We start from the raw sequence: 17045 nt of genomic DNA, 5'->3' as shown, positions 1-17045 counted from the left end.
ATGGACCTCAAAATAAAGCTGGGCTAGCAATTCTCATATCAGACAAATTAGATTTTAAGCTAAAGACTGCAGTTAGAGATACAGAAGGACACTATATCATTCTTAAAGTGTCTATCTAATAAGATCCAACAATTGTAAATATCTGTGTCCCCAACATGGGAGCACAACATGGGAGCAGCCAACTATATAAGCCAACTGTTAATCAAAATAAAGAGACACATTGATAATAATACTTTAATAGTAGGAGACCTCAACACTCCACTCTCAGCAATAGAAAAATCATCTAAGCAGAAAATCCACAAAGAAACAAGATCTTTGAATGACATACTGGACTAGATGGACCTCATGGATATATGTAGAATATTCCACCCTAAAACAACAGAATACTCATTCTTCTCAAGCACACATGAAACTTTCTCCAGAATAGGCCACATACTGGGTAACAAATCAGGTTTCAGCTGATATCAAAAGATTTGGTTTATTCCCTGCATATTCTCAGACCACAATGCTTTGAAACTAGGACTCAATCACAAGAAAAAGTTTGGAAGAAATTCAAACACATGGAAGCTAAAGACCATCCTGTCAAGAATGTTTGAGTCAACCAGGAAATCAAAGAAAAACTTAAACAATTCATCGATCCCAAACCTATGGGATATGACAAAGGAGGTCCTAAGGGGGAAATACACAACCACCCAAGCCTCATTCAAAAAAATAGAAAAATCTGAATACACAAACTGTTTTTACACCTTAAAGATCTGGATAATGAACAATAAATTAAACCTAATTTAATTTAGGTTTTTCCTTTCTTGTGGCACACACAAGAAAGGAAATAAGGTTAGAGCAGAAATCAATGAATTAGAAACCAGAAATACAGTAGAGCACATTAACAAAACTAGAAGCTGATTCTTTGAAAGAATTAGTAATATCAATGAACCACTGGCCAGACTTATCCAAAAGAAAAAAGAAAGGACCCAAATTAACAAAATTATGAATGAAAGGGGAGAGATCACAACTAACATCAAGGAAATACATACAATGATCAGAAATTATTTTCAACAGTTATTTGGCAATAAACTAAGCAAACTTGAAGAAATGGATATATTCCTGAAAACCTATAAACTACGAAGCTGAAACAGGAAGAGATTGACAACGTCAATAGACCAGTCGCCAGTAACAAGATTGAAGCAGTGATCAAAAACCTCCCAAAAATCAAGAGTCCTTGTTTCCCCTGGGGAATTCTACCAAACATTCAAAGAAGAAACAATACTTATTCTCCTGAATCTGTTTCCAAAAATAGAAATGGGAGGATAACTTCTAGACTCTTTCTAAGAGTCCAGCATAACCTTGATCCCCAAACCAGGCAAAGACCCCATCAAATAGAATAATTTCAAACCAATATGCCTGATGAACATGCATGCCAAAATTCTCATCAAGATCCTAGCTAATAGGATCCAATAGTATGTTCAAAAGATTATCCACCACTATCAGGTGGAATTTATCTCTGTGATGCAAGGGTGGTTCAGCATTCACAAATCAATCAATGTGATAGAACACATAAATAACAGAAGAGACAAGAACCACACGGTCCTCTCAACTGATGCAGAAAAAGCATTTGACGAAATACAGCATCCTTTCCTGATTAAAACTCTTCAGAGTGTAGGGATAGAGGGAATATTCCTCATTTTATAAAATCCATCTATGAAAAACCCACAGTGAATATCATTCTCAATGGAGAAGAGCTGGGAGCCTTTCCATTGAGATCAGGAACATGACAAGGATGCCCCCTCTTACCACTATTGTTCAACATATTAGTAGAAGTCCTAGCAACAACAGACAACAAAAAGAAAAGGTATTCAAAATGGCAAAGAAGAAGTCAAACTCTCTTTCTTTGCAGATGACATGATACTTTATGTGGGAAACCAAAAGACTCCATCCCCAAATTACTGAAACTCTGAATGTGGCAAGATACAAATTCAATGCACAGAAGTCGGTTGCTTTCTTATACACTAACAATGTAACTGTAGAAAGAGAAATTAGAGAATCGATTCCATTTACAATAGCACCAAAAACTGTAAGATACCTTGGAACAAATATAACCAAAGAGGTAAAGGATCTATTCTCTACAAACTGTAGAACACTCATGAAAAAAATTGAAGAAGACACAAAAAATTGGAAAAACATTCCATGCTCATGGATCAGAAGAATAAACATTGTTAAAATGTCGGTGCTGCACAGAGCACTTTATACTTTTAACGCCATCCCTATTAAAATACCAATGGCACTTTTCTTTCTTTTTTTTTTTTTTAAAGAATCTATTTATTTATTTGACAGAGATCACAAGCAGGCAGAGAGGCAGGCAGAGAGAGAGGAGGAAGCAGGCTCCCCGCTGAGCAGAGAGCCCGATGCGGAGCTCGATCCCAGGACCCTGAGATCATGACCTGAGCCAAAGGCAGAGGCCCTAACCCACTGAGCCACCCAGGTGCCCCCCAATGGCACTTTTCAAAGTGCTGGAACAAACAATCCTAAAATTTGTGTGGAACCAGAAAAGACCCTGAATTGCCAAGGAAATGTTGAAAAAGAAAAAGCTGGAGGTATCACGTTACACTGATTTCAAGCTATATTACAAAGCTGTGATCACCAAGAGAGCATGGTACTGGCACAAAAACATACACATAGATCAATGGAACAGAATAGAGAGCCCAAATATGTAGCCTCACCTCTATGGTCAACTAATTATAACAAAGCAGGAAATGCTATCCAATGGAAACAAGATAGTCTCTTCAATAAGTGGTACTAGGAAAATTGGACAGCTACATCCAGAAGAATGCAACTCAACCATTCTCTTACATCATACACAAAGATAAATTCAAAATGGATGAAAGACCTCAATGTGAGGCAGGAATCCATCAAAATCCTAGAGAAGAACATAGGCAATAACCTCTTCAATATCAGCCACAGCAAATTCTTTCAAAACACATCTCTGAAGGCAAAGGAAACAAAAGCTAAAATGAACTTTTGGGATTTCATTAAGATAAAAAACTTCTGCACATCAAAGGAAACAGTCAACAAAAAGAGGCAGCCCACAGATTGGGAGAAGATTTCTGCAAATTATACTGCAGAAAAAGGGGTGGTATCCAAGATCTATAAAGAACTTCTCAAACTCAACACCCAAAAACAAATGATCAAGTCAAAAAATGGACAGAAGACATGAACAGACACTTCTCAAAAGAAGACATACAAATCACTAACAAACACATGAAAAATGTTCATCATCATTACCCACCTTACACCATTTTGAATGGAAAAAATCAACAAGGCAAGAAACAACAAATGTTGGAGAGATTGCGGAGAAAGGGAACACTTTTACACTATTGGTTGGACTGCAAGTTGGTACAGGCACTTTGGAAAACAGTGTGGAGGTTCCTCAAAAAATTAAAAATAGAGCTACCCTATGACCCAGCAATTACATTACTGGGTATTCACCCCAAGATACAGAGGTAGTGAAATGAAGGGCCAATGTCCATAGCAGCAATGTCCACAATAGCCAAACTGTAGCGAGAGCCAAGATGCCCTTCAACAGATGAATGGATAAAGAAGATGTGGTCCATATATATAATGGAATATTTCTCAGCCATCAGAAAGGAATATCACACTAAATTGATATGTATAAACTTAGATATATGGTCTTTGCTGGTGTCCTTTTTTATTTCCAGAAAACAGTCTATGGTCTTTGGAGGTTTGTTTTGTTTTTCCTTTTAGTAACCTCTATTTCTAACATTGAGTTCAAATTAATGACTCCAAGATTAAGAGTCTCATGTTCTATCCACTGAGTCAACCAGGTGACCCTTGTCTTTGAAATTTTAATGCTAGGAATATTTTTTTTCAGCTTGGTGGTTTCCTCTTTATTAGTATGACTCCTGCCTTCCTCCCACAATTTCTGTTCCTTCCACCGATGCCCCCAAGAGGAAAGTAGTGAAAGGAAGGGAATGTTGGGATTCTGAACCTATTGAGCAATTGAAAGGAACAGAAACCAAAGCAATCACTGGATATGTCAGCAGTTGTCCATCAGCAACTCTAAAGCAGAGTGGGAAAGGTGATAAGAGAAAGGGGAGAAAAGTGAGGTATTAAAGGTCACCTCCCCACATTAACCCTCCTGCTAAGAGGGACTGGGCTAGAGGAGAGCCTCAAACATTAGAAAGTCTGGGTCCTGAAGAAGGATGTTTGGACCTGATGGCGAGTCAGTCAAGGAAGGGGAATTAACTCTCTTTTTGTAGAATGGGACCCTCACCTCAGGGGTATAGCTGATAAATTTTTAACATTTAAAAAAGCAAAGTAGTACTTCTAAGCAAAAGATTGCTTCACATGGCATAGTGTACATATTCTGTCTCCAACTCACTATTCAGTAATGCTGTGATTTTTTAATAGTAATTCCCATACTAGATTATTGGATATTAGATATATTTTTAAAATTTATGATGGCATTCCAAAACAGGCTCAATTATTTATCTGTTTATTTTGAATGAGTGGCTATATTGCAATGGAAGCTTGGGCTTAGAACAAGAAAGGAAATAGTTTTTCCTACTTGCATATTCTGGTGGCTAGAAGAATGCATGTCACAAGAAGAATGATTCAAAAAAAGATAATGAGAATATTTAGTTGGGTGAAGAGAAGAATGAGAGGAAATGTACAAACTGTCTTCAAATATTTTCAGGCTTCATAGATTTATTGAATAGATGGGCAGAAGGATAAATGAATTAATAAGTGAATGAACAAAAGAAGGAATGAAGCATTAAGTGGAAGGTACAGGGGAGCAGCATACAGAGGTTGCAATGATATACATGTTCTTCATCCTTAGGGAACTTATGTTCTAATGGGGTTGAACACAGATGAAAAGGTAATTACTCTGTAGTGCCTTAAGGAAAAAAGTGATGAAATTGGCTTTGAGTAGCTCCATAGGGCAGAGCTCAAGCATGTGTCTGTGTTTGTTTTGTGGTTTTTGTTGCTCTTTTTAATGAATTGTATATCAAATGACTTTCCAATTCTAATGCTGAATCAAATTCAATCTAAGACATTATTGAATAATAATAATGTTTTGTTTCTTAAACTCCACATAGGAGTGAAATCACATGGTACTTATCTTTCCCTGACTTACTTTGCTTAGCATTATACTCTATCCATACTGTTGCAAATAGCAAGATTTCATTCTTTTTATGACTGAATAAAATTCCATCGTAAAAATATACCACATTTTCTTTATCTGTTCATTAATCAATGAATGTTTGTACTGCTTCCATATTTTGGCTGTTGTAAATAGTGCTGCTATAAACACTGGGGTGCATGCATCCCTTTGAATCAGTATTTTGTATCCTTTGGGCTAATACCTAGTAGAGTGATTGCTGAATCATAGGGTAGTTCTATTTTTAACTTCTTGAGGAACCTCCATACTGCTTTCCACCGTGCCTGCATCAGTTTGCATTGCCACCAACAGTGCAAGAGGGTCCCTTTTTTTCCACACCCTTGCAACACCTGTTGTTTTTTGTGTTGTTGATTTTAGATATTCTGATGGGTGCCAGGTGATTAAACATTATTATTATTGAAGACCTCCTATGTGAGATCTTCCCAGAGAGACATGGAGTATACATCTGGAAGATAATGCCAAAGGGGGCAGAATCAGGGTGATGAGAACAGTTAGAAATTTGTACTCCTGTAAGTAGATACCATCTATATCTGCAAATGCATTTTAAGTGTCTCCACTCTGACATGGTACAGGCATTAGACTATATGTTCAGTTTATTCAACTAGAATAGGTAAAACACTTTTCCTTTCTAGTTTCTGATAAGTCAGATTTATGTACATACTTTTCACTATATATCAACATTAAGTGACAGTAAATGGTTTTGTGAGTTATAAACTGATGTTTATTTCTGACCAGAGAGGAAACAAGTATTTCTTCCTTAGTCATATTTAGGTTTTTTAGAAATGTAGTCATTGATTCAAATATTTCTATAGAGAAACTGAAGACAGCATGGAGAACAGACTATCTCCAAACAAGTTCTGAGGTGTTTGCTATATAATAGCCATCCTTACTGTAGTAATGTAGCATAAAGCAGCCTACTCTTGGCAAGTTTTCTCTAGTTATTTTTAGGAATTGGACTTAGCGCTGGGTATTTTTATATTGTTGGATACTGGGTTAGTTTTTACAGATGCTAAATTACTTCATGAAGATTAACAATTTTATATGTTATAGAAAGTGTTGATCTAGTTAGAAATCTCATAGGGGCTTTCAGGAGACTTTTGAGGGTTTCAAAGAGAACACAATTATAGCAACCATGGAACTATTAAATAGTATTATTGTTGTTCTTAACAAAACTACTCTCCCCCACTCCAAACATTATTACTCTTTGCTTATTTTTTAAAAAGACCTCTTTTATTTGCTATGTATTATAGAATTAAGGTAGGTTCCTGACAGGTAACACTTTTTTGTATGTTTCTTTTAAAGGTATTTTTATAATTGCTATTGTTTGTTGTAGAAAAATTGAAAACTATAGAAAATTATGAAGAAAATGAAAAGCCTATTTCCATCTATTATTATTGCCTTAATACTTAATTTCCTATCCCTGATTATCCCATTTGGATTTTTCTGTCAAAAATAGAGACAGAGAGAAGGAGGGGGAAGAAAGAGAAACAAAAAGGGGAATGGAGAGGAAGAGAGAGACAAATCCATCTGGTTTTACTCTTCTTCTTTTTTTTTTTTTTAAAGGTTTTATTTATTTATTTGACAGACAGAGATCACAAGTAGGCAGAGAGGCAGACAGACAGGAGGAAACAGGCTCCCTGCAGAACAGAGAGCCTGACGTGGGGCTCGATTCTAGGACCCTGGGATCATGACCTGAGCCGAAGGCAGAGGCTTTAACCCACTGAGCCACCCACGTGCCCCTTGTTTTGCTCTTCTGCTCCAGTCCGCAAGGCAGTGAAGGTGGCCCCAGCTCAATGCCGTATGATATGGATTGGTTGTGCTGCCTACCACTCTTAAAGAACATAAACGGATTGACAGCAGTCTAAATACATAATTGAGAAAGAAATGGTTTAATCTTCAGGACTTTTCCTCTGCCCAATGATACGCTTTTGAAATTTCATAGACAGTATTTTCATCCTTTGAATCCACATTCTTTAGAAACTCTCCATTCTGGAAGAGGCTATTTACTCTAAATTTGAAAACTAATAGCTCTTGGATGCTCTTCTTCACACCAAAAGGAAAAATCTTCCTCTAATATAAATTCCAATTTATTACTCTTGAAGGTAGCAGAAAAAATTACTTCTAAACTTTGAATAGCTATTATTTCTCTTTATCTCTAAAAGAGTTAAAAAATGTCTTGAGGTCCAAATTCTTTGAGGTAATTTCATATACTTGTGATAGAGTTGTAGCATCCAGTTTCTGATGAGAACATTCCTAATGTTCCCATTTCTGCTTTTCTAAATTAAAAATGTTGAGAGCCGGCTTAGTCCCATGATGACTCCAGAATGGTTAAATCTTATTCTCATCTTGGTTATGCCCACATAGGCAAAAGTGAAAAGCATAGATTATTAATTTTGTAGTGGCCCTTTTAGATTATCCAACTTAGTCCCCATTTTTAGATGAAAAAAATCTTTAAAGCCTCAGTGACTGACTTAATGACAAAAAATGAATTAACTGGAGAACCAGAGTTCTGTCTGCTTTCTTTCCTACAAAACTGTCTCTACAGAATACTAGACCAATGATCAAGAAGAAAACTTAGGGGCGCCTGGGCGGCTCAGTGGGTTAAGCCTCTGCTTTCAGCTCTGGTCGTGATCTCAGGGTCCTGGGATGGAGTCCAGCATCAGGATCTTTACTCGGGGGGAGCCTGCTTCCCACCCCCACCCCCCGCCTGCCTCTCCACCTACTTGTGATTTCTGTCTGTCAAATAAATAAATAAAATCTTAGAAAAAAATAAGAAAACTTAGGGGGGCACCTGGGTGGCTCAGTGGGTTAAAGCCTCTGCCTTCAGCTCAGGTCATGATCCCAGGGTCTTGGGATCTAGCCCCGCTCTGACTCCCTGTGCTCAGCAGGGAGCCTGCTTCCTCCTCTCTCTCTGCCTGCCTCTCTGCCTACTTGTGATCTCTGTCAAATAAATAAATACATTCTTTTCAAAAAAAAAAATTAAAAAAAAAAAAGAAAACTTAGGTCCTAGTTCCAACTCCCCTTCTATGTACTTTGTAGATTAGTCATATATATATATATATATATATATATATATATATATATATATCTCCTAATTTAAAAAGTTACATATATTATACATAATATATGTAACTTTTAAAATTAGGAGACCTAAACAGATCATCTTAAGTCCCCTTCACACTTCAAATTTCTATGATATATAATACATTTTGAAAATAACATTCTGGATTTATAACTAAAATCCCAATATATGTCAGTAGTAAACATTCATTCTTATTCATATTGCCTTTAGTTTCTCACCTATGAATTTATTTAATGAAACCAGAATTATTAACTTAGAATGAGAGTTAGAAGTTACTGAAAAAGACCTAAAGAACTGGGAAATGTGAATCATTCTTGCCCTGTATTTATTTTTCACCAAAATTCTACACTGAATTTTTCTTTCCTGTTTATAGTGAAAATTAACACTCTGAGGTGTCACAGATAACCTATTTAAGTTTACCTAATTTGACATGGAACTCATGGTTATCAAGGATTTTAGAACATCTTCAAATGATTTCTTGTCAAAAAAGAAAGAATGAAAGAGAGGAGGAGGTGGAGAAAATGTATTTTGCCTGTGATAATTCTTTTTTTTTTAAATTGAAGTGAAGTTGTCCAACAGTATTAACTTGAGGTGCATACCCTAGTGATCTGATGTTTATATACATTGTAAAATGTTTACCACCATAAGTGTAATTACCATATGTCACTATGCACGCAAAGTTATTACAGTATTATTAACTATATGCCCTATGTGGTACTTTTTGTTCCTATGATTTATTTTATAACTGGAAGTTTGTACCTCTTAATCCCTTCACCTATTTTTTGCCCATTTCTCCACTCAACTCCCCTCTGGCGACCTCCAGTTTGTTCTATTTATGAGTCTGTTTCTATTTTGTTTGTTGGTTTTTGTTTTTGTTTTTACCTTCCTCATGTAAGTGACATGATATGTCATTTGTCTTTCTTTTAGCACAATACTTTCTGTGTCTGCCCATGATGTTGTAAATGGGAAGATCTCTCTCTTTCTCTCTCCCTTTTAGAGAAGGGGGATGGGGCAGAGGGAAAGGGAGACATATATAAAAAATGTTTTATAGCCAATGTCAAAGAAATTACTGCCTACGTTTTCTTCTAGGTGTGTTATGATTTTAGGTCACACTTTTAGGTCTTTAACCCATTTGCAGGTTGTGTGTGTGTGTGTGTGTGTGTGTGTGTGTGTGTGTGGTGTAAGAAAGTGCTCCAGTTTCATTCTTTTGCATGTAGCTGTCTAATTTTCCCAGCATCATTTATTGAAGAGACTATCTCTTCCCCACTGTTTATTCTTGACTACTTTGTCACGGATTAATTGACCCTATAAGTGAGAGTTTATTTCTGGGTTTTCTATTCTGTTCCATTGACCTGTATGTATATGTCTATTTTTGTGGCAGGGCCTACTGTTTTTATTACTGCAGCTTTGCAGTATATCTTGAAATCTGAAATTTGACAGCTCCAGCTTTGTTCTTTCTTAAGATTGCTGTGGATATTCAGGGTCTTTTGTGGTTCCATACAATTTCAGTATTTTTTATTCTAGCTGTTTCAAAGATGCTCTTGGTATTTTGAAAGGGGTTGTGTTAAGTCTGTAAACAGGTAGTATGGATATTTTGGGTAGTATGGATATTTTGACAATATTCTCTCTCTAGATGAATTCTTGATTGGATTAGCAAAGTGAGCAAACATACTTATTTCAAAAGTAGATGTACAAATACTAGCAAAATAGAATATATGTTTTCATATCTTTGAAAAGAAGCATGTTGTAAATAAAATACAACATTAAGTTTCTTACTGTTTTGGACTTTAAATCATTATAGGTTTTTCCTTTTCTTCATCAGAATGTTATAAATTTTTAATACTTCTGCCTCCAAGACAGTGCTAATATATATATTATATATATATCTATATATCTATATATATATATACTGCTTTTTTTTTTTTTTTTACAAAACCTATACATTGATTTCATCATTGCAGTCACTCATGTCCCATTTCCCTATCTTCACTTCCTTAGTCCTAGATTTATATAACACTGGCAAAACTTTGACAAGATTTCTTCATATGTTGAGAGGATTCAAATTTCATATTCCTTCCATATCATTTCTGAGTTTAGACCATTCTGTGATTTCCTGTTACTTGTCAAATTTTATTTTAAAGCCTTTTTTTTCATTGCTGTTTTCTTGCTATGCTTTTTACTTTATTTCAACCTAACTTCAGTCCTTTCAAGGACACAGTGGCACAGGGATCTGTGTTTTAAATAAGTAATTTTGATTTTAACAGTTTTCAGACAAAATGTTGGAAAACACTGATAAAGAACATCTGCTTATGCAAAGCTTATTCTTGACCTTTTTGGAACCTACTTAATTTGGACTCCAGCACCCAAAAAAGCTGAGAAAGAAGAAAAAGTCCTTTGAAAGGTCGTTGTGTTTCTATATCCTTTCTCTGTCCTCCTTCAGGGTCCTCCAGGTGCCTTATCATCTAAATTTGTTTTCTGGCCATGCAAGGTTCTCTAAATTACATCCCTTCCAGTGCTGCCCCATTATATCTGTTCAATTCCTTCTAGTATTATCATGTCCTTCATCAAATGAAAAATTATGTGTCTTTTGCTTCAGGAACATCCAAATTTGAGGGCATAACATACTATCACATACTTTGTATGGTAGTACCTGAACACATAGTGGCTCCCTATTGTATGAATTCCATGAGCATGATTAGTCAGAAGCCTACTGTGCAGAAACTACACAATTCACATTATGTCAGTATAATTTGGAGGACTCCATGAGCCATTTAGAATACACCAAATTAAGAGTACAAGTAGTGAGGCAACTATGTGCTTTTTTCCAAAAGGAGGTAGATATTAATCTTAGCCATTTATTTTATTCCTTTCTTGAAGAACTTCTCTGTTTTTTTTTTTTTCTTAAAAGGATAAAACCTGACAGGATTTTAGGGTTTTGTTTAGTTTCTAACTGAATGGAATATTTTCATTTTCTTATTATTTTAAATAGAGAAATCTATAGTTCAGGATATAGGTATGAGATCAACATTAGTCATGATTTTTTAAAAAGCCTTTGAAGTCCAAACTGTCTATATCTTGGTTCCCCAACTCCCCTTCACACCCTTTATGCAGATATTCTAATATGAATTGGCTGTGCAACATTAATGGGAACCACACTTGAGGATCATTTTTCATGGAGATTCTGAAAAAATATGATAATGCAGTTGTGCTGCTTAATGACCTGCTCTATAAACATTAACCTTGATTCTTTTGAGATGTTGCAGATGAAATAGATGTCTAAAGGAAAATTCCAGAATTAGAATGACTATTAAAAATATTGGCTAGAAACCATTAGTACTCAAGAGTGGATACTAGTACCTTTGGCAGAAAACAAACGTTCATCTTATGCACATGTAGAAAGTGTTTTTTTCCAACAGTGTCTGAAACTTCAAGTTTCTCTAAAGGATGCTACTTTGTTCTTCTGGCTCTATGTGCAGTGCAGTTCATTAGCACATTAACTGTTCATTTGTTTTTCTTGATTAGGAACTGAGTAGAAGTCAACATATAAAATATCTATCTTTTTACATTGAATGGGATTTTCTATTAAAAAAGGGCTCAAGGAAACAAGTCTAACAGATTAACAAATTGGAAGATAAATATGTATTTTTTTTAAAGATTTTATTTATTTATTTGACAGACAGAGATCACACGTAGGCAGAGAAGCAGGCAGAGAGAGAGGACGAAGCAGGCTTCCTACTGAGCAGAGAGCCTGATGTGGGGCTCGATCCCAGGATGCTGAGATCATGACCTGAGCCAAAGGCAGAGGCTTTAACCCACTGAGCCACCCAGGCACCCCTAAATATGTATTTTTAAATGATGGACTTTTTTAAATTTTTATTTTTTTTAAGATTTATTTATTGGACAGAGAGAGATCACAAGTAGGCAGAGAGGCAGGCAGAGAGAGAGAGGGGGAAGCAGGCTCCCCGCTGAACAGAGAGCCCAATGCAGGGCTCGATCTCAGGACCCCGAGACCGTGACCTGAGCTGAAGGCAGAGGCTTAACCCACTGAGCCACCCAGGCACCCCAATGATTGACATTTTTATTGTAATGGAACAAAAATACTGGTGGGTGAGCATTCGAGTTCATTAGTACATGGATAATGCCTAAACCTCTCAAAGTATAAAATCATCCAATAGGACATGATATAGATAAATAGGGTGACAGAGAGGAGTGATTAAGAGTGCATGCCAAATGAGGTTACATCCATTTGGATCATGATTGTTATTTGTAGGTTGTTTGGGAAAACCTCTTGATATCTTTGTGCATTGTTTTGTTATCGTTAATTAGGGATAATTAATAGTACCTTTTTCATAAGATTGCTTTGAGAGTTAATGTAAAGTGCTTAGAACAGCTCCTGGTGTATAGTAGGCAATGATGTGATGGTAAATGGTTGACAAGTGGCTCTCCAAAATGGAAGGTCTAATTTACAGTGTTGGACAATTTCTGTGGAATAAATACTCCCACCACGGTGCAAATACCCTCAATATGATACCACTGGATGCTCAGTTGAAAGGAGATGTGCATAACTGGCACTCATTAGCTTATGTGAGTCATCTCCAGCATACCATTGACAGTAAGCATAAATAAATCTTAATTGTTGTTGTTTTATATTAAAATAGTAGAAGATACTTATAGACTTTTAACCCAATTGGTTGTGCCCTTTATCGTGACCTTTTATTGTGATGTCATATTTATAGCTTATTATTTACTACATAAAATCCAACATGCAATACACATTTGCTTTAGTTTCCCTGGTAGGATTAGTTAGTAGTGTTCTAACTTTAAATTTTGCATTTCGTATTTATCAGCTTGCAAGACACCCCTTAATTTATATTACGATATGTACCTAACATTTGCATCTCCCAGGTTCAGTGTGTTTACATTTTTGACTGTGAAGTTTTCTCTGTGCTGGAGTTTTACTTTTTATGTTCTCATTGCCAGGCATAATCAGTTTTGAAAAGAAAAAAGAGAGAGAACAGATCACTTGGAAAGGTAATGCCTTCCAAGTGAGGAAGTAACTGCCCATTTATCAGGCTTTGAGTTCTCAATAGACTTCCCATGGTAATCCTTCTTGCAAGCATCTATGTACCAATCTCAGGCAATTATAAAGCTCAGTCCTCCTTCTTTCTAGGCCAGGGTTTTGAGAATGAAGTAATAGCATCTGCAATTAGTAATAAAGGAGACTGAGAGGCTTGTCTTCCAGAGTGACAGAAATTATTTTTAAGTTTAAAAATGCAGCCTAATTAGTATACCAGGTCAGAACAGATATCTATATAAAGAGGGGTCAAAGTATGCGTATCAAAATTTAACTTAAGTACTAACTAAAGAAAACACCTTTATGCTGAGATTTGACAGAATGTTATATAAATTAATAACAAAGCTCCTCATGATAGAACTGTACCAATTTTTCTGCTGAGCAGTTAGAACAAATAATTTATTTGGAGACTAATATTGTAAATATGAAAATATATAACTGACTCCTCTTTGGAATTTAGATATACACAGCTGGCTATGATGTTGGTATCTTGGCTTGCTTCCCAGTTGGAACCAGGAGGTGTATATCACTCAAGTTGGACTTTTATGATTTTAAAAAGAAATTATAGTTCAATTAAGTAAAGAGTCTCCCTAGTAGATCTTGGAAGATGGTTTAGAAGAGTTTGGGAAAAGCAGGCCATTTTGCTTTCATGAGTCACTTGCACTTTATCCTCAGAAACTTAGAGGGGGTTGCTTTAGAGATGTCTGTACCCATCTAAAGTGATAGGGGCCAGAACACAGCTATTATAAGTTTTATTTTTCAGATGTTATTAATAGTATTAGTGGCAATTATGTGCCTAGCATTTATCTAAACTATTAAGTGCCAAGCACTTGTTCAAGCTACTTAGCTGCACAACAACCCTGTCAGGTAGATTATTGTTATATCAAGTTTGCCAATGAGTAAATCAAGGATTAAAAAACACTTACTATTTTGCCAAAAGTTATCGTTACTAATGAGAAAACCTACTTTTCAAACTTCAGTCTCTGCTTCCACAACCATCTTTTTACCTACCCGTTAGTACTGCACAAATATCAAAAGACAGGTTGACATTAAATCCAATTTTCACCAGTTACCCTCAGGCGATTATTTATTCACTGCTCAGCTCCTTTAAAAGTACCTTATTTAAACCTATGATACAGCACTCTATGTAATTCCAACTTTTAGAAAGCAAGTTCAAAAAGCATTTTTGTAGGAGGTAGGACAGATAATACATATGATAACCACTATATAACAATTCCAAAGTTTCAGAGCTGAAAACATAGAACAGAATAGTAAAAAGGTCTTCCTGTTTTGATAAATCACACTAACATTGTGCATCAGAGCAAAGATTTGACAGGTCCTGTTCAAAAATTCCTGGCAGTTATTTGCGACAACATGGATGGAACTAGAGCGTATCATGCTTAGCGAAATAAGTCAAGCAGAGAAAGACAACTATCATATGATCTCCCTGATATGAGGAAGTGGTGATGCAACATGGGGGCTTAAGTGGGTAGAAGAATAATCAATGAAACAAGATGGAATTGGGAGGGAGACAAACCATAAGTGACTCTTAATCTCACAAAACAAACTGAGGGTTGCTGGGGGGAGGGGGGTTGGGAGAAGGGGGTAGGGTTATGGACATTGGGGAGGGTGTGTGCTTTGGTGAGTGCTGTGAAGTGTGTAAACCTGGTGATTCACAGACCTGTACCCCTGGGGATAAAAATATATGTTTATAAAAAAAAAAAAAAAAGAAAGCTAATGTAAAGTATACTAAGAACAAACAGCTTGAAGGCAAATAGTAGTAGTTATAATAAAAAAGGACATTTCCAGAGGGCTGGTGGGGGAACAGGAAGTAGGGATATAGGGTGGCTAGGTTATGGACACTGGGGACGATATGTGCTATGGTGAGTGCTGTGAAATGTGTAAGCCTGATGATTCATAGACCTGTACCCCTGGGCCAAATAATATATTGTATGTTAATAAAAAAATAGAAGGAAAAAAAAATTCCTGGCAGTTGTACTTTGTTGAGGTAGAGATTTAAATGGTTTTAATAATTGCAGTGATTCTTACCGGACAATAGTTTAAAAACCAATATAACTTTGGACATTATTGGAGAGGCTTAAAAACCCTGAAGGATGTAACTAAAACTTTCCTTGCTAATAATCAATAAATCTGATGGCAGGCTGAATGAATATATCCTTAGATTTCTTTTTCTTTTTTCTTTTTACATTTTTTTCTCTTTTTCTTTAAATCTTACTATTCATACTTGTTTACTTTTTAAAAAAAATATTTATTTTTTAGAAAGAGAGAGAGAACATGAGCTGGGGAAGGGGCAGAGGAGAAGGAGAGAGAGAGAGAATCTCAAGCAGACTCCTCCAGTGAGCTTGGAGCCTGATGTGGGGCTCTGTCTCAGGACCCCAAGATCATGACCTGAGCCAAAATCAAAATTCAGATGCTCAACTGATGGAGCCATCCAGCTACGTCTCCCTTCTTTATTTTTAAAGATTTATTTATTAATTTTAAGACAGAGGCTGACTTTTATTTTCTTTTTTCCTCCTGAGTTTAGGCCTCTGAACCCTAGCTAATTTGAAAGGAGAATTATCCATTTCTGAGAAGCTGATAGGAATCTTCTTTTTTTCTTTTAATTTATTTAAATTCAATTAATTAACATATAGCATATTATTAGTTTCAGAGGTAGAGTTCAGTGATTTGTCAGTCTTATGTAACACCCAGTGCTCATTATATCACATGCCCTTCTTAATGTCCATCACCCCCTTACGCCATCCCACCACCCCATCCCTCTCCAGCAACCCTCATTTTGTTTCCTGTAATTTAGACTCTCTTATGGTTTGTCTCCCTCTCTAACTTCATCTTACTTATTTTTCCCTCCCTGCCCTTATGCTCCTCTGCTTTTTTTTTTTTTAATTCCACATACAAAAAGATGTGGTATGTATGTGTGTGTGTGTGTGTGTGTGTATACACACACAAATATATATACACACATTTATATGTGTGTGTGTATATATATACACACACACACATCACACACACATATGCACAATGGAATATTACTCAGCCATCAAAAAAATTAAACCTGCCATTTGCAATGACATGGATAGAACTAGAAGCTATGCTAAGCAAAATAAGTCAGAGAGAGACAATTATCATATGATTTCACTCATGTGGAATTTAAGAAAGAAAACAGATGGACATATAGGAAGGGGGAAAAAAAGGAGAGAGGGAAATAAACCATTAGGGATTCCTAACAATAGATAACAACTGGGTTGTTGGAGGAGGGTGGGGGTGGAATAGATGGGTGATGGGTATTAAAAGAGGACATTTGTGATGAACAATGGATATTGTATGTAAATGATAAATCACTGAATTCCCCAGAAATCAATATTTTGCTCTATGTTTATTAAAATTTAAATTAAAAAAAAATGACAGCTCTGCTGAAGCATGAGGTCAGTCTGGGCCTTGTTTATATTTCAGTGGTAAAACACAGGAGTAAACTCAGTAGCTCCCACAAAACAATACTAAAATATAGTTCAGGTATAAGATGCCCTATTATCATTAGAGTGCAGCCATCTATCGCCTAAGCATCTCCCTGACAGCAGATTTATTAGCCATTGAATCATTTAATCATCAACTCAATCACTTACTCCTTTAATAATTATTGAATTCTTGTTCTCTGATGTTATTGAGAATTTCCT

Source organism: Mustela erminea, chromosome 3, assembly GCF_009829155.1.
Source record: "Mustela erminea isolate mMusErm1 chromosome 3, mMusErm1.Pri, whole genome shotgun sequence".
Classification (NCBI taxonomy): domain Eukaryota; kingdom Metazoa; phylum Chordata; class Mammalia; order Carnivora; family Mustelidae; genus Mustela; species Mustela erminea.
Note: the sequence above shows the minus strand (reverse complement) of the source record.